Source organism: Manis javanica, chromosome 8 (assembly GCF_040802235.1).
Source record: "Manis javanica isolate MJ-LG chromosome 8, MJ_LKY, whole genome shotgun sequence".
NCBI classification, from domain to species: Eukaryota; Metazoa; Chordata; class Mammalia; order Pholidota; family Manidae; genus Manis; species Manis javanica.
Window position 1 is genome coordinate 46,581,944 of NC_133163.1, and position 19,278 is coordinate 46,601,221.

The 19,278-nt window shown below is 38.4% G+C and overlaps 1 long non-coding RNA gene across 1 annotated transcript in view; it reads right to left on the minus strand.

The window, feature by feature from the left end:
• Positions 1-3,668: 3,668 nt before the first annotated feature.
• The window catches only part of LOC118971957 (uncharacterized), a 62,689-nt gene continuing 47,079 nt past the window's right edge, over positions 3,669-19,278 (minus strand). Inside the window, exon 3 of the long non-coding RNA XR_005060713.2 lies at positions 3,669-3,954. This is a non-coding gene — a long non-coding RNA (uncharacterized lncRNA). The remainder of the gene's footprint in view (positions 3,955-19,278) is intronic.

The window sequence follows — 19,278 nt, forward strand, 5'->3', positions numbered from 1 at the left end:
ATGCAAGGATGGTACAACATTTGAAAATCCATCAACATCATACATCACATCAACAAAAAGGACAGAAACCACATGATCATTTCCTTAGATGCTGAAAAAGCATTCAACAAAATTCAACATCCATTCATGATAAAAACTCTCAACAAAATGGGTATACAGGGTAAGTACCTCAATATAATAAAGGCCATATACGACAAACCCCCAGAAAACATCATACTTAACAGTGAGAAGCTGAAAGCCTTTCCTCTAAGATCGGGAACAAGACAGGGATGCCCACTCTCCCCACTGTTATTCAACATAGTACTGTAGGTCCTAGCCATGGCAATCAGACAACACAAAGAAATACAAGGCATCCAGATTGGTAAAGAAGAAGTCAAACTGTCACTATTTGCAGATAACATGATATTGTACATAAAAAACCCTAAAGAATCCATTCCAAAAATACTACAACTAATATCTGAATTCAGCAAAGTTGCAGGATACAATATTAATTCACAGAAATCTATTGCCTTCCTATACACTAACAATGTACTAACAGGAAGATAAATCAGGAAAACAATTCCATTCACAATCGCATAAAAAAAATACCTAGGAATAAACCTAACCAAGAAAGTGAATGATCTATACCCTGAAAACTACAAGACATTCTTAAGAAAATTAAAGAGGACACTAACAAATGGAAACTCATTCCATGCTCTTGGCTAGGAAGAATTAATATTGTTAAAATGGCCATCCTGCCTAAATCAATCTACAGAATCAATGCAATGACTATCAAAATACCAACAACATTCTTCAACGAACTGGAACAAATAGTTCAAAAATTCATTTGGAAACACCAAAGACCCCAAATAGCCAAAGCAATCCTGAGAAGGAAGAATAAAGTGGGGGGGGGGATCTCACTCCTCAACTTCAAGCTCTACTACAAAGCCACAGTCATCAAGACAATTTGGTACTAGCACAAGAACAGAGCCACAGACCAGTGGAACAGAATAGAGACTCCAGACATTAACCCAAACATATATGGTCAATTAATATACGCTAAAGGAGCCATGGACATACAGTGGGGAAATGACAGCCTCTTCAACAGCTGGTGTTGGCAAAACTGGACAGCTACATGTAAGAGAATGAAACTGGATCACTGTCTAACCCCATACACAAAAGTAAATTTGAAATGGATCAAAGACCTGAATGTAAGTCATGAAACCATAAAACTCTTAGAGAAAAACATAGGCATAAATCTCTTGGACATAAACATAAGCAACTTCTTCATGAGCATATCTCCCTGGGTATGGGAAACAAAAGCAAAAATGAACAAGTGGGACTATATCAAGCTGAAAAGCTTCTGTACAGCAAAGGACACCACCAATAGAACAAAAAGGCATCCTACAATATGGGAGAATATATTCTTAAATGACATATCCAATAAAGGGTTGACATCCAAAATATACAAAGAGCTTACATACCTCAACAAACAAAAAGCAAATAATCCAATAAAAAAATGGTTAGAGGAACTGAACAGACAGTTCTCCAAAGAATAAATTCAGATGGCCAACAGACACATGAAAAGATGCTCCACATCGCTAGTCATCAGAGAAATGCAAATTAAAACCACAATGAGATATCACCTCACACCAGTAAGGATCACTGCCATCCAAAAGACAAACAACAGCAAATGTTGGCAAGGTTGTGGAGAAGGGAACCCTCCTACACTGCTGGTGGGAATGTAAACTAGTTCAACCATTGTGGAAAGTCCCTCTGTTGGAAAGCAGTATGGAGGTTCCTCAAAAAGCTCAAAATAGAAATACCATTTGACCCAGCAATTCCACTCCTAGGAATTTACCCTAAGAATGCACAGCCCAGCTTAAAAAAGACATGTGGACCCCTATGTTTATCGCAGCACTGTTTACCATAGCCAAGAAATGTAAGCAACCTAAGTGTCCATCAGTAGTTGAATGGATAAAGAAAAGGTGGTACATATACACAATGGAATATTATTCATTCATAAGAAGAAAACAAATCCTACCATTTGCAACAACATGGATGGAGCTAGAGGGTATTATACTCAGTGAAATAAGCCAGGTGGAGAAAGACAAGTACCAAATGATTTCACTCATATGTGGAGTATAAGAACAAAGAAAAAACTGAAGGAACAAAACAGCAGCAGAATCACAGAACACAAGAATGGACTAACAGTTACCAAAGAGAAAGGGACTGGGGAGGATGGGTGGTAAGGGAGGGATAAGGGGTGCGGGAAAGGAAGGGGGCCTTATGATTAGCATGTATAATGTGGGGGGGGCATGGGGAGGGCTGTGCAGCACAGAGAAGACAAAGTAGTGACTCTATAGCATCTTACTACACTGATGGACAGTGACTGTAATGGCATATGTGGGGGAGACTTGGTGATGGGAGGAGTGTAGTAAACATAATGTTCCTCATGTAATTGTAGATTAATGATACCAAAATAAAAAATTTTTTAAAATTAAAAAAAAATTCCCATTTCCACAGAAAATGCTTCCCTGTCCCTTACCAGCCAATCCTCCCCATCCCCAGTGGTGACCACTGCTACTTTTTTCAGGTTTTCCACCTTAGTTTTGTCTCTTCTAGACTTCGTATAAATGGAGTCACTTAGTATGTCCTCTGGTATCTGGCTGCTTCCGCTCAGCACATTTTTGACATTTGTCCAATGTTGTTGAAGGTATTGGTAGTTCATTCCTTGTATGAATACACCACCATTGGTCTATCCATTGGGATATTTCTGTTCTGGAGCTACTACGGGTACAATTACTATGAACATTCTCGTACAAGCTTTTTTGTGAACACGGGGCTCATTTCTCTTAGGAGTGGAGGTTCTAAGTCAAAGGGTAGGTGTATGTTTGATTTTTATGTGAAGCTGCTAAACCTTTTTCCAAAGTGAATATGAACTATTTTATATTTCCGCTAGCTCTGTGTAAGACTTGTTACAGTCTCACCAACATCTGATGTCTGTCTTTTTAATTTTAGCCATTCTGATGGTGTTCACTACTGGTTCATTACGGTGTTAATGTGCACGTCTCTAATGACGAATGATGTTGAGCATTCCTTTTATGTGCTTGCTGACCATTCAGATATCTTCCTTTGTTAAATGCTGGTTTAAGATTTTTGTCCATCTTTCAAAAAGTGGGCTGTCTTTACAATTGAATTCTTCACATATTCTGGATACAAGTCCTTTATATACAATTTGCCACTGTCTCCTTTCAGGCTATGAATTGCTTAGTTATTTTCTGAATAGTGTTTCTGAGACAGAAATATTTATTTTTGAAGAAACTAACTGATTAATTTTTTTACAGTTATTGCTTTCTGAATTCTATCTAAAAAATGGTTGCCCACTCCCAGTTCTTGAATGTATTCTCTTATGTTAACTTTTATGTTGAGATCTAGAACCCATCTTAAGTTTTGTATATATTTTTATAAGGTATTGGTTGAGGTTCATTTTTTTACATGTGGTTACCCAGTTATTTCTATACCATTTGTTGAAAATACTATTGTTCCCCCATTGAACTAACTGCCTTGCCTCTTTAACAAACATCAACTGACTATATAAGAAAGATGGGTTTCTAGACTCTGTTCTGCCTGTAAATGATGCATTTCTTTCCTTCTTCTCTCATACTGTTTTGATTATTGTAGCTTTATATTGTAAATCTTGAGTCAGATAACATAAGTCCTCTAACTTTATTTTCTTCTTAAAGATTGTTTTGACAAGTCTAGGTCCTTTGGATTTCTGTATAGACTTTAGAATCATCTTGCCAATTTCTACATTAAAAAGCCCATGGGATCATGATTGAGGTTGTACTGAATCTCTACATTACTTTTGGGAGAACTGACATTTTAACAATATTGAGACTTCCAATCCATGAGTATGGTATCTCTTACCATTTGTTGGAATCTTCTTTTTGGCAAGACACAGCCTCTATTTACCTGACAAAAACAAAGTTATACATTTTTTTAAAAAACAGCTTAGTTGAGACATAACATACACAAAAAAAGTGTACTTATTTGATGTACGATAGTTGATGAGTCAGGTCATGTACCTTTAACTCATGACACCATATTGAAATCTTTAAAAGAAAAAATGTTCTCAGCAATATCTTATTCCAAGGCTAAAGATGCTTTCTATTCCATTCGACCCTACTCAAAAACTTAATAGCTATTGCACTATTTTAGTCAGAGATTACCTCAAATAATAGCAATAATTCCAAACAGGGAAAAGTGCATTCCCAAAAATGTAATTAAAGGAAATATGTATGAGCTAATCAAGCAAGACAGCCACTGCTGTGTTAAAATATATTTTTGTTTATTTTCTTGGTGTATACATTTCTTTCTAGCAGTGTGTGAAGGGGATGGTCACACAGTCTACCTGAGAGTAGGGGAGATTAGTCATAAGATTTGAGGCCCTAAAGTGTTAGACAACATAAATTAAAAAAAAAAAATAAGTATGTAGATGCTGGCTGAAAGATAATGGAAAGTGGAAACTCCAGTTGCCTAATGACAGCACAAGACAGCCTCTCTCATTAACTTCTTAAAACAGTTAAGTGTGATTTGTTAAAGTCAAAGAACATCGGCTTGAGTGACGAAAGTCAAAGAACAGTGGCTGGAGTGACGTGTGATACCTTGCACTCTGGTGTCACATGTCAACTCTCTCAATAAGTGAGAGAGGAGTTCTGTAATAGAAAAGGGAAAACTCTAAGCAGGGAACTAAGGGAGTATGAGTTCGGCCTAACTCCCTCATGTTTTATGGGACTAACATCCATCATGGAATGGCCAAGTCCTGTGTGGTCAAATTAATGGCATTAATGAGGCATTACTGAGATACAAATTTTGTGTTATCTAGGCACATCTTTTCCTTTGTGAATAAAATATTGCTTTAGAGATAATGGAACCAAATTTTAAAACTATTTTTCCCTACCATGTAGTAAAGATGATTTTGGCTAGAAACAGGAGTTTAGAGGACAAATGTCAATCTTCAGCAATTTTAAATAATCCTTGAAATATATGAATGGAACTATTAAAATGTGCAGTTCTTATCAGAGTTATCCCAGCTTCAATGATAGAGCCCACATTTTAAATATATGTGCTAATATTTAAATGTGTACAATCAACTCCAATTAGAATCTTTACAAATCATAACAAATCCCAGAGGAGGGGTGTGTGTGTGTGTTGGAGATAGAGGTGAGGATCACAGAAAGAAAATCCTCTAGTTAGATGTTTTTCAGCACTGTAGTCTTTTCATTCTTCCCTTAAAAGAAAGATTGGGGATTAGACAGACAATACCTTTAAAAAAATGTTGCTAGGCCTGGGGAAGTATGTGCTGCTGTTATTTTAAAATAACCACCAAAGGGCTGGGTCTTGGTCATACACATCTATGGATTACTCATGCTTATTCCCAGGGCCTCTCCCTGGCACAGCTGTGGAATAGACAAAAATTATCTTTAGATTCTACAGCTTCCCCTTCTGTGCCATGGTCCTCCTCTCTTCTGATTCCATCCAAGGTGCTCAATGCCTCATGCTGTCCAGGGTAGCACCACACCCAAGCCTGCCCTTCTTGGATTGTGGCTTTGTCTTTTAAGTTGTGCTTCTCCCTCTCTCTCCCTCTACTTCTTCCCAAGCCTCCAATAAAGTTGGAGTTAACATTCCCTTCTTCTCAGCTAATCAACTGGGAGGGGAAAAATATTGTAAATGAATTCATACTTGGCATTTAAGTGATTAATATGTTTTTATTCCTCCCATGTGTACTGGCATTCTAAAAGCCTGTTAAACTAAAGGAATATATTCCTTAGGAGGAAATCTCAATCAGTAGGATATACAACAAAGAAAATCTGGAGAGGTCTGGTTTCCTTCCAAACTATACAAGTACCATCACCCTGGCAGAGTCCTTCATAAGGCCAGGCCTCATTATCCCTAATAGATGTAAAGTCTCTACCCAGTGACTCTTGCACAAAGGGCTGGTGGAAAATTCTGCAGATGCAAACCCATTGAAAGGTGAAATGTACTTCTAAAAGTGACACAATTCTAAGTTTCTTCTTCTCAATGTGAGATAAAACTGAATGATCAAGAAGGATGCTGAGACCATTCAATGGGGAAAGACAATCTTTTCAACAAGTGGTGTTGGGAAAATTGGATGTCAACATACAAAGAATGAAATTGGACCCATACCTTACACCATATACCAAAATTAATTCAAAGTGGATCAAAAACTTATATGTGAGACCTAAAACTATAAAACTCTTCAAAGAAAACATAGGGGAAAAGCGTCATGACATTAGATTTGGCAATTAATTCTATGATATGATACCAAAGTACAAACAACAAAAGAAAAATATAGATAAATTGAATTTTATCAAAATTTAAAACTTTTGTGTATCAAAGGATATTATCATCAGAATGAAAAGGCAACCTACTAAGAGGAAATATTTGCAAATCATTTATTTCATAAAGGACTAATATCCAGAATATATAAAGAACTCCTACAACTCAACAACAAAAAAAACCAAACAACCCAATCTAAAAACAGGCAAAGGATTTGAGCATTTCTCCAAAGACAAAACACAAATGACAATAACAAGTGTTGGTGAGGATGTGGAGAAACTGGAACTCCTGTGCACTGTTGGTGGGAATGTAGAATGGTGTAGCCACTGTGGAAAACATATGATGGTTCCTCAAAAATTTTTAAATATAATTACCAAATTATCCAGCAATGCCAATTCTAGTATATACCCAAAAGAACAGAAAGCAGGGACTCAAATATGTTTGTATATCCATGTTCACAGCAGCGCTATTCACGGTAGCCAAAAGATGGAAGCAACCCAAGTGCCTACTGACAGATGAATGTGTAAACAAAATGTGGTCTATACATACAATGGAATGTTAGCCTTGAAATGCAAGGAAATTTTGACACATACTGTAACATGAATGAACCTTGAAGACACCATCTAAGTGAAATAAGCCACTTGCAAAAAGACAAATACTATGTTATTCCATTTTTATGAGGTGCCTAGAATACCTCACAGAGTACAGAAATTCATTGAGAAGGGAAGTAGAATGCTGATTTCCAGGGACTAAGGAGAGGGGGAAATGGGGAGTTAGCATTAAATGGATATAGAGTTTCAGTGTAGGATAATGGAAAAGTTCTGGAAATGGATGGTGATGAACGTGAATACACTTTAATGATACTGAATTGTATACTCAAGAAGGGTTAACATGGTTTATGCTATGTATATTTTATCACAATTTTTAAAAACCTGAATAAGCTTTTGAGGTGATTATCACACAAGGACAAGTTGCTAAACTCAAAATGTACTTCCAATTTTTAAAAATACATACAATTAGTAAAAGGTGATCTGATTCTTCCATTTTGATGCTGGGACATGCAACAATAAAGATTTTCAAGTCTTCCTGGATCCAGTTTAACAGGAAATTACTCTGCTGGACTGGGTGGGGAAGAACATAGTGGGCAGAAGGCCTAGAAGCTCTGGCCGCCCCTGCTGGTCCCCCACGGCATTCATGGCCACCCTCAGTGCTGAAGTCATGGGCCCTTGCATAGCACCCTAAATGTTGTATTATCTCCCAAGCACAAAAGTCTGCGAGGCCTTTTCCCCTCTCAGATAGCTGTACCGGAGCCCCTACTCCCCTCTCTGCAGTGGACAACCAGATTCAGTACATAAAACAAAGGTCTGCTTGACCAAACTTGAGTCAGGCTCCTTTGAGCCCTCTTCTCAGCCAGGCCTTGACCTCGGCTCTCATCTTTGCTGGGATTAAGTTCCTCATCCCTCAACGCTGATGTATATATTCTTGACCCTCCTTTGGCAAGAATCCTTTGAAATTTGTTTAGCAAGTCCCCCTGCCTCTCCTATCTCCTCCTAATAATTTCCCATTCACTGAGTCCCTCTGTTGGCTATTAATCCTCAGCTATCTTTCTTGAATTTAGAGTTGAGTCACATCTCTCCCCCAGTGCAATACTTTTACTAGAATAGTCCTGAATAAAGTCTTGCTTCCATTTTAACAAGTGTCAGAATAATTTTTTTCTTTAACATGTATCATCAGGAACATTTTAAGTTTAAAAAATTGTAGCATTTCAAAAGCAATAATCCCATGGGAGTCATAGTTACTGGCAAAGCAATCAATAATTTATCCAATCACCTAATTGTATTTTGATAGGTACAATCCAACGGTGGTGGAGCCCATAGGACCATAGCCTTCTAAAAGGTGTAAAATGTAATGACCACATCTAAGCTGCCTTGGAAGAATGGAAAATAAACTATTTATGATGATTTAAAATGCAAAGCCTAAAGCCATGAAATACTGTGCAGGCTAACCAAACCCTAAAGCCATTTACCATCTCTACCAGTGTACCCCACCCCAGGCTCTACACACTTCTATCCACCCCTCCACCAACACAAACACCTGCTGCTCTTGTTGTGAAACAGGCATCAGTTAGCCACTTTTCCCTCCTACCCTGTAGGATCCTCAGACACCTCCCTTGGTCCTCAGGGCTGTACACTGGGCAGGGCGGGCAGCCTTCTCTGAGAAACTGGATCAAACTGCTGATGCTGCAGGTAACATGGCATTTGTAGCAATGCAACCCCGGCCGAGCTTAGAGGAGAAAACGCCCAGGATGTTGGAGTGTGTCTGTGTGCATGACTCATTGAAGGAGATGTGTCTCTGGGAGGAAGTGGGGAGTAGCATCTCTGAATTCCATTTAGGTACATTAAGGAGTGGAAAACCACTTGAAGCAGCAGGAAGACAAAGGCCAGAACTTATCCATGGACACAGGAGTGCTTTCTGAATTCAGCTGGTACAGACCCATTCAGAAGGAAACAATTTATTCCCTTTATGCAAGAGAAAGAAGTGTGTGCTTGTCCTTTGTCGAGGTGTCCCAGGGAAGTCCTGGTTGGTTCTGACTAACAGAAAACAAGTGCCTTTCATTTGCATCACACCTAATCTCCTACATGCTAAATAATGGGAATGTTTTAGAAATGTCTGGAAACCTTTGTTTCATCAGAGATGCTTTACACTCAGTACTAGCAGATCTTCTTTTGGCCTGAGGCCATTTGGGTTTCCACAACAAGGGGTGTTGACTGAGCCATTTGTCCTAATAAACTTTATTACTAACTTCCTGACATTAGTTAAAGGCCCCACAATTAGTTGGTTTTTAAATGAGAATGGTATTCAATTTTCTAAATTGGCAATTATTTTATTCATCAAATTTTGTAAGTAAAATAAAAGTTTTCTGTTGCCCCAGAGTAATATTTATTTCTTCAGGATTTTTGACTGGGAAGCAGCTAATTGTTAACCACCTAAACATATACAACCCTGTGTATACCACGTCAAGTTTTCATTTAATATTTTTCCTATTAAAAAAACTAAATTACTTTCATTGATCACAAGAATGTCTTTAAACATATTCTCTATTTAAAAAATCTAATAATTCAGAAGTCTCCTTAATTGTGTTCTGTCTCCTGCTGTCCAAAGACATTTTTCTGAAATATGACATGAGCCATCTCTATAGTTATCTGCAGGAAAAAAACATGCCAAGACAGTGAGTCAGCCAAAGAGAAGATGTCACATGATAAACTATATGACTTCCATTTTTGGACTAAACAGTACCATGACAGTGATTTTAACTAGACTATAATGACATTGCATAAAGTGTATTTTAAAAAATGAAGAACTCTTTTTCTTAGTTACCTATATTACATCATATGATTCTTTGTTCCCAAATAACTATTTAATACTATTGGTCCTTATGTATCTAATGGGTTTTTCCCCATTGAATAATACTTTCAGATGGCTAGTAATTTAATCAAATGTTCCCCTCTGTTAAAATAAAAAAAAGAAAGTAAGAAAAAGCCAGAGCTTGTTATGGGCTAAATCCAGCTTGATTATATTAGTTTTTATAAAACATATTCAGTAAAGCTGAAGGGAACTTATTTTGGAAAAGTCTGTTCCAAGTGACTTCAATGTTTTCTCATTAACTTTTAAAAAAACTCAAACTCTTAGTTTTCTCTTATGTCATGAATTACTGAAGTGAAAAACAGATCTGGTTCTAAGAATTCCCAAGCTCAGATCTAAGTCAGAATAAGCTCAGTCACACAACCTCAGCACACAGGCTGTCCTACCCACCCACTGTGCCCGGGGCAGAGAGGAAAACCTAGGTGAGAACAGCATCCTAGAGAATGATGGGCCGCTGGGCTGATTCAGTCGGGTGTTATTACGATATGTGTTTCACTTCCAGAATTCTGGGTGATCCTAATTAAATCTTAGGGAAAAAATTACATCTTACATTGATTTATCTCCAACTCTGAGTTCTCTTAAAGCTAGCATTAGCTGAACAATCAGTTTCTCTGGAAATTTTGCATCAAAACTGAGGGCACTGAGGTCATACGAGACAAAGAAAAGCTGTGGAAATGTTCCAGATTAGAGAGACATGATTACTTGACCCTATTCTAAAGAAAATAAATGCTTTAAAGGACAATATTAGACCCTTGAATACAACTGGAATACAGATTATGGAATAGAGATAGTATATCAGTATTAAATTTACTTTAGTTGAGAACTATACTGGGTTAGTAAAAGAATGCCCCTATTCCATTTTATGGGAAGATGGCAGCGTGAGTAGGGTAGTGGAAATCTCCTCCCAAAACCATATGTATTTTTGAAAATACAACAAATAAAACTATGCCTAACAGAGAGACCAGAGGATACAGGACAACAGCCAGGCTACATCTACGTCTGCAAGAACACAGCCTCTCACGAAGGGGGTAAGATACAACCCGTGACCTGGTGGGATGCGATCGCTCCCCCAACCCCAGTTCACTGGTGGAAGGAGAGGAGTTGGGGCGCGAAGAGAGTGGAAGCCCAGGACTGCTAAATAACCAGCACGAGTAATCTGCACTGGGAGCACAGTCACCTCCTGCATGGTGTGCTGGATACTAGGGAAGTGGAAAAAATCTGTGAGCAGGTCCCTGCAGCCGGCTCCCCTGGGACAAAAGAAAAGTGAGTGCTTTTTGAAAGTCTTAAAGGGACAGGGGCTTCACAGCTGGATGGAATAATCCCAGAACACTCAGCCCAGCAGCTGGGAATCCCAGGGAACTTCAGGTGTCCTAACCCCCTGGGTAGCAGCACAGCTCGGAAGCCCCTCATGGTGATAAGCACCCTGCCATTCATTCCCCCACCCGCATGGCCCCAGCAGAGCAGCCGGGGAGCAGCCACACCCACAGCAACTGCTGAAAGCCTCCTCCAGGCATGCAGCTTCCCAGGCCAGATCCAAAAGCAGCCGCCAGCATGCGGCTGCCTGGCAGGCGGAGGAAGCTGGGGTAAGGCACAAAGGGGTGCCGTTCTTGCAAGAGAGCACACCCAGTGTGCCTGCCTCTCCCCGCATGGGTCTGGGCTTCCCAGCCCACTGCAGCTCAGGAAATTAACCTCGAGACTACTCACAGTGTGCAGGTAACTGGCACAGGCAGTGGAGAAGGGCAAGGCAACCAGAAAGCAGGAAGGGACTTTGCTCTCTCAGCTAACACACGTGCTACCTGCCTATGACAACCTCTATCGACATGAAAAGGCAGAAGAATTTGGTCCAGTCCAGAATCACACAGACAAACCCTGAGAGAGGGCCTGGGGACATAGATTTAACAAATCTTCTTGAAAAAGAATTCAAAATAAAGGTCATAACCATGCTGATGGACCTGCAGAGAAATATGAAAGAGCTAAAGGATCAAGTTGGGAGGGAGAATACAGAAATAAAACAATCTCTGCAAGGATGTAAGAGCAGACTGGATGAGGTGCAAGAGGTCATTAATGGACTAGAAATCAGAGAACAGGAATACAGAGAAGCTGAGGCAGAGAGAGATAAAAGGATCTCCAGGAATGAAAGAATATTAGGAGAACTGTGTTACCAATCCAAACAGAACAATATTTGCATTACAGGCATACCAGAAGAAGAAGAGAGAGAGAAAGGAATAGAAAGTGTCTTTGAAGAAATAATTGCTGAAAACTTCCCCAAACTGGGGAAGGAAATAGTTTCTCAGACCATGGAAGCCAACAGATCTCCTAACAAAAGGGACCCAAGGAGGACAACACCAAGACATATAATAATTAAAGTGGCAAAGATCAAAAACAAAGACAGAGTATTTAAGGCAGCCAGAGAGAGAAAAAGGTCACCTACAAAGGAAAACCCATTAGGCTATCATCAGACTTCTCAACAGAAACCTTACAGGCCAGAAGAGAATGGCATGATATATTTAATGTACTGAAACAGAAGGGCCTTGAACCCAAGAATACTGTATCCAGCACGATTTTCATTTAAATATGAAGAAGGGATTAAACAATTCCCAGACAGGCAAAAGTTGAGGGAATTTGCCTCCCACAAAACACCTCTACAGGATATTTTAAAGGGACTGCTCTAGATGGGAGCACTCTTAAGGCTAAATAGATGTCACCAGAGAAAATAAAATCACACCAAAGAAAGCAGACCAACCAAATACTAACTAAAGGCAAAAAATAATATCAACTACTCACAAAAGCAATCAAAGGAAACACAAAAGAGTACAGAATAAAACACCTAACATATAAAGAATGGAGGAGGAGGAATAAGAAGGGAGAGAAACAAAGAATCATCAGACTGTGTTTATAAAAGCTTAATAAGTGAGTTAAGTTAGATGACTAGATAGTAAAGAAGCTACACCTGAACCTTTGTTAACCACGAATCTAAAGCCTGCAATGGCAATAAGTACATATCTTTCAACAATCACCTTAAATGTAAATGGACTGAATGCACCAATCAAAAGACACAGAGTAACAGAATGGATAAAAAAGTAAGACCCATCTATATGCTACTTACAAGAGACTCACCTCAAACCCAAAGATATACACAGACTAAAAGTCAAGAGATGGAAAAAGATATTTCATGCAAACAATAGGGAGAAAAAAGCAGGTGTTGCAGTACTTGTATCAGATAAAATAGACTTCAAAACAAAGAAAGAAGAGATAAAGAAGGACATTACATAATGATAAAGGGCTCAGTCCAACAAGAGGATATAACTATTATAAACATATTTGCACCCAGTACAGGAGCACCAATATATGTGAAACAAATACTAACAGAAATAAAGGAGGAAATAGAATGCACTGCATTCACTCTAGGAGACTTCAACACACCACTAACTTCAAAGGACAGATCCACCAGACAGAAAATAAGTAAGGACACAGAGGCATGAACAACACATTAGAACAGATGGACATAACAGACATCTACAGAACTCTACACCTGAAAGCATCAGGATACACATTCTTCTCAAGTGCACATGGAACATTTTCCAGAATAGACCACATACTAGGCAAAAAATAAAATGAACTATGCACAAAAGAAGTCAAAGGAAACACATACTAGGCCACAAAAAAGAGCCTCAGTGCATTCAAAAAGACTGAAATTCTACCAACCAACTTCTCAGACGACAAAGGTATAAAACTAGAAGTAAATTGTACAAAGAAAACAAAAAGGCTCACAAACACATGGAGGCTTAACAACATGCTCTTAAATAATCAATGGATCAATGACCAAATTAAAATAGAGATCAAGCAATATATGGAGACAAATGAAAACAACAGCACAATGCCCCAACTTCTGTGGGATGCAATGAAGCCAGTTCTAAGAGGAAAGTATATAGCAATCCAGGCCTATTTAAAGAAGGAAGAACAGTCCCAAATGAATAGTCTAAAGTCACAATTATTGAGATTGAAAAAGAAGAATAAATGAGGCCCAAAGACAGCAGAAGGGGGGACATAATAAAAACCAGAGAAGAAATAAATAAAATTCAGAAGAATAAAGCAATAGATAAAATCAATGCAACCAAAACCTGGCTCTTTGAGAAAATAAACAAAATAGATAAGCCCCTAGACAGACTTATTAAGAGAAAAAGAGAATCAACACACATAAAAAGAATCACAAATGAGAAAGAAAAAATCACTATAGACCCCACTAAATACAAAGAATTTATTAGAGAATACTATGAAAACCTATAGGCTAAGAAACTGGAAAACCTAGAAGAAATGGACAATTTCCTAGAAAAATACACCCTTCCAAGACTGACCAAGGTAGAAAAAGAAAATCTAAACAGATCAATTACCAGCAAAGAAATTGAAGCGGTAATCAAAAAACTACCCAAGAACAAAACTTCCCAGCCAGACGGATTCACTGCTGATTTTTATCAGACATATAGAGAAGACATAATACCCATACTCCTTAAAGTTTTCCAAAAAATAGAAGAGGAGGGAATACTTCCAAACTCATTCTATGAAGCCAGCATCACTCTAATATCAAAACCAGGAGAAGACCCCACCAAAACAGAAAATTACAGACCAATATCCCATGTGAACATAGATGCAAAAATACTCAACAAAATATTAGCAAACTGAATTAAAAAATACATCAAGAGGATCATACACCATGATCAAGTGGGAATCATCTCAGGGATGCAAGGATGGTACAACATTCAAAAATCCATCAACATCATCCACCACATAAACAAAAAGGACAAAAATCAAATGATCATCTCCATAGATGCTGAAAAGGCATTCGACAAAATTCAACATTCATTCATGATAAAAACTCAACAAAATGGGTATAAATGGCAAGTATCGCAACATAATAAAGGCCATATATGACAAACCCACAGCCAACATCATATTTAACAGCTAGAAGCTGAAAGCCTTTCCTCTAAGATTGGGAAAAAGACAGGGATGCCCACTCTCCCCACTGTTATTCAACATGGTACTGGAGGCCCTAGCCATGGCAATGAGACAAAACAAAGAAATACGAGGCATCCAGATTGGTAAAGAAGAAGTCAAACTGTTACTATTTGCAGATGACATGATATTGTACATAAAAACCCTAAAGACTCCACTCCAAAATGACTACAACTAATACCTTAATTCAGCAAAGTTGCAGGATACAAAATTAATACACAGAAATCTGTGCTGTCCTACATAATAACAATGAACTAACAGAAAGAGAAATCAGGAAAAAAATTCCATTCACAATTGCATCAGAAAGAATAAAATACCTAGGAATAATCTAACCATGGAAGTGAAAGACCTATACCCTGAAAGCTATAAGACACTCTTAAGAGAAATTAAAGAGGACACTAACAAATGGAAACTCATTCCATGCTCTTGGCTAGGAAGAATTAATATTGTCAAAATAGCCATCCTTCCTAAAGCAATCTACAGATTCAATGCAATCCCTATCAAAATACCAACAACACTCTTCAATGAACTGGAACAAATAGTTTTAAAATTCATATGGAAACACCAAAGACCCAGAATAGCCAAGGCAATCCTGAGATGGGAGAATAAAGTCGGGGGGATCTCGCTCCCCAACTTCAAGCTCTACTACAAAGCCACAGTAATCAGGACAATTTGGTACTGGCACAGGAACAGAGCCATAGACCAGTGGAACAGAATAGAGACTCCAAACATTAACTCAAACATATATGGTCAATTAATATATGATAAAGGAGCCATGGACATACAATGGAGAAATGACAGCCTCTTCAACAGCTGGTGTTGGGAAAACTGGACAGCTACATGTAAGAGAATGAAACTGGATCATTGTCTAACCCCATACACAAAAGTAAATACAAAATGGATCAAAGACCTGAATGTAAGTCATGAAACCATAATACTCTTAGAAAAAAACATAGGCAAAAATCTCTTGGACATAAACATGAGCAACTTCTTCATCAACATATCTCCCCGGGCAAGGGAAACAAAAGCAAAAATGAACAAGTGGGACTATATCAAGCTGAAAAGCTTCTGTACAGCAAAAGACACCACCAATAGAACAAAAAGGCATCCTACAGTATGGGAGAATATATTCATAAATGACAGATCCAATAAAGGGTTGACATCCAAAATATATAAAGAGATCACACTCCTCAACAAACAAAAAGCAAATAATCCAATAAAAAAATGGTTAGAGGAACTGAACGGACACTTCTCCAAAGAATAAATTCAGATGGCCAACAGACACATGAAAACATGCTCCACATCACTAGTCATCAGAGAAATGCAAATTAAAACCACAATGAGATATCACCTAACACCAGTAAGGATTGCCACCATCCAAAAGAGAAACAGCAAAAAATGTTGGCAAGGATGTGGAGAAAGGGGAACTCTCCTACACTGCTAGTGGGAATGTAAATAGTTCAACCATTGTGGAAAGCAGTATGGAGGTTCCTCAAAAAACTAAATTAGAAATACCATTTGACCCAGGAATTCCACTCCTAGGAATTTACCCTAAGAATGCACAGCCCAGTTTGAAAAAGACATATGCACCCCTATGTTTATCGCAGCACTGTTTACCATAGCCAAGAAATGTAAGCAACCTAAGTGTCCATCAGTAGTTGAATGGATAAAGAATAGGTGGTACATATACACAATGGAATATTATTCATTCATAAGAAGAAAACAAATACTACCATTTGCAACAACATGGATGGAGCTAGAAGGTATTATGCTCAGTGAAATAAGCCAGGCAGAGAAAGACAAGTACCAAATGATTTCACTCATCTGTGGAGTAAAAGAACAAAGAAAAAACTGAAGGAACAAAATAGCAGCAGACTCAAAGAACCCAAGAATGGACTAACAATTACCAAAGAGAAAGGGACTGGGGAGAATGGGTGGGAAGGGAGGAGGAAGGGGGGGTGAAGAAAGAGGGCATTATGACTAGCATGCATAATGAAGTGGGCCACAGGGAGGGCTGTACAGCACAGAGAAGACAAGTAGTGACTCTATAGCATCTTACTGCGCTGATGGACAGAGACTGTAATGGGGTATGTGGGGGGGACTTGGTGATGGGGGGAGTCTAGTAAACATAATGTTCATCATGTAATTGTAGATTGATGATACCAAAATAAAATAAAAATAATAAAAAAGAATGCCCGTATTCTTAGGGATACATACTGAAGCATTTAGAAGTAAAGACTTACAGTGTATGCAACTTACTCTCAAAGCATTCAGAAAAAGAAACTGTGTGTGTACACAATGATAAGGTAAATGGGTAAACTAGATGAAGTCAAGTGGAGGGTATATGGGTTTTCTTTATGTTATTCTTATTCATGCATCATTTCTATAGTTTGAAATTATTTCCAAATAAAATGTCTTTTAAAAAAATCAGTGAGGCATGAGCTTACTATGCTTTGGACATAGGGACAGCAGTTGACTGGCTAAAATCTGTAAGGCTCTTTTAAGATGTGTCACTTTTGCAAATAGATCGCTAGATGATACTTTTTTCAGGGAATTACTAGAAAAATTGTACAGTCCACTGAAATTTCTTAGAGTCAGCTCTATCCTTTAACATAGATTTTTCATACTTAACAGTAGGGTTCTCCTGAGAAGCAGAACCAGTAGGAGAGAATGAGCCTTGAAGGAATTAGCCAGTGTGGTGGTGGGGACTGGGTAGCCTGAAATCTGAAGGGTACATTAGAAAAAGCATAAAACCTAAATGTGCTTTATTCCCACCAAGATGTTTAAACATTTTAACAGTAAGGTATTAACAAAGGGCCATGTGGTGGAAAATATGCCAGGAAGCTGCTCAGGCTGAGAGTGGGGGTGGGAGTGGGGGATTGGTAAGGACCTGGCTATACCTGTTTGAGTTTTTTAAACCTACCAATGAAATTAAGACAAATGTAAGAGAAGGCCCAGTGTGGATATAATTGGCTTAGGCGATGTCCGGGAAAGAATGTGAACCCAGTAGTACTCAGCCAATGAGGAACCAAGGGAGGGACTCATGTACTAGAGAATAAATTACTTGGTGCCAATGGCCCCAGGTGTGCCTGCCCACCAGACACACGATTTAGCAAGAGCATCATTAAAGCCTCGCTCTGCTGTTCTCTTTGTCTCTGTGTCCACTTATTGAGTTTGGACCAGTGAGTGTGTTTCTCACAGGTGAGTAGGCTGGGGGGAAACTCAGAGAGCTGACTTTGCAGTCTGGAGTCTGATCTGAAGGGCAGCAGGCTGGAAATTCAGGCAGGGTGTCTCTGTTGCAGTCTTTGAGAATAATGCCTTCTGTTTCAGGCAACTTCCGTGTTTGCTCTTAAAGGCCTTCAACTAGAATGAGGCCCACTCACATGGAGGATAATCTGTTTTCCTCAGTGTCTACTGATTTAAGTGTTAACTATCTCTGAAAAATAGCTTCACAGAAACATCTTGACTGGTGTTTGACCAAACAAGTGGGTGCCACAGCCTAGCCACGATGACACGTAATTTAACTATCACAGTACCAGGATGTTTAGTGATCAGCATTATTTAAGCCAAGGTGGGGAAATGGAGATGAAGCCTAGAGTATTCCCTGTCTTCACAAAGAGTAAATGTAAAGACAAACTTGTATTAAGTACCCATGAAATAACTATAGAATAAATTAAAATGACAATGAAAGCCTCAATACCAAAGTACAGAGCACAGGAATTCAAAGCAGGTGAGTAGGGCTTAAAAAAGCATGGGGCTTCAGAGACAAAGAAAGAGGTGAAATTTCAGGATAAGAAGGTTTCCGTTGGGGGAATGGGACTTTCTTCCAGGTGGACTCAATTAACTGTTTTCTTCCCAGTCTTTTTACTTTTTGAGAGTTTTAAGACAGAGAAACAAAACCAGCCCCCAGTAAGTAGCATTATGTTACAGGGTTTTAGTCCCACTAAATGAGCATCCTTGGTTAATAAATCCAGCAGATTTACAATTTAGCTTTCATACTATGAAGGGCTACAGAATTGAAAGCTTGGTTTACAATTTTCTAATTGTCTTAATTATTTAAATAAGTGGGAAACTTGTTTGCCTTAAAAATGAAAGCCACAGAATTTAATTTTTTTTAACTCAGTATTCTTTTTTTTAATTTAATTTTATTTTTTTGAGAGGGCATCTCTCGTATTTATTGATCAAATGGTTGTTGTTAACAACAACAAAATTCTGTATAGGGGAGTCAATGCTCAATGCACAATAATTAATCCACCCCAAGCCTAATTCTCGTCAGTCTCCAATTTTCTGAAGCAAAACAAACAAGTTCTTACATGGTGAACAAATTCTTACATAGTGAATAAGTTCTTACATGGTGAACAGTGCAATGGCAGTCATCACAGAAACTTTAGGTTTTGATCATGCATTATGAACTATAAACAATCAGGTCAAATATGAATATTCGTTTGATTTTTATACTTGATTTATATGTGGATCTCACATTTCTCCATTTGTTATTATTAT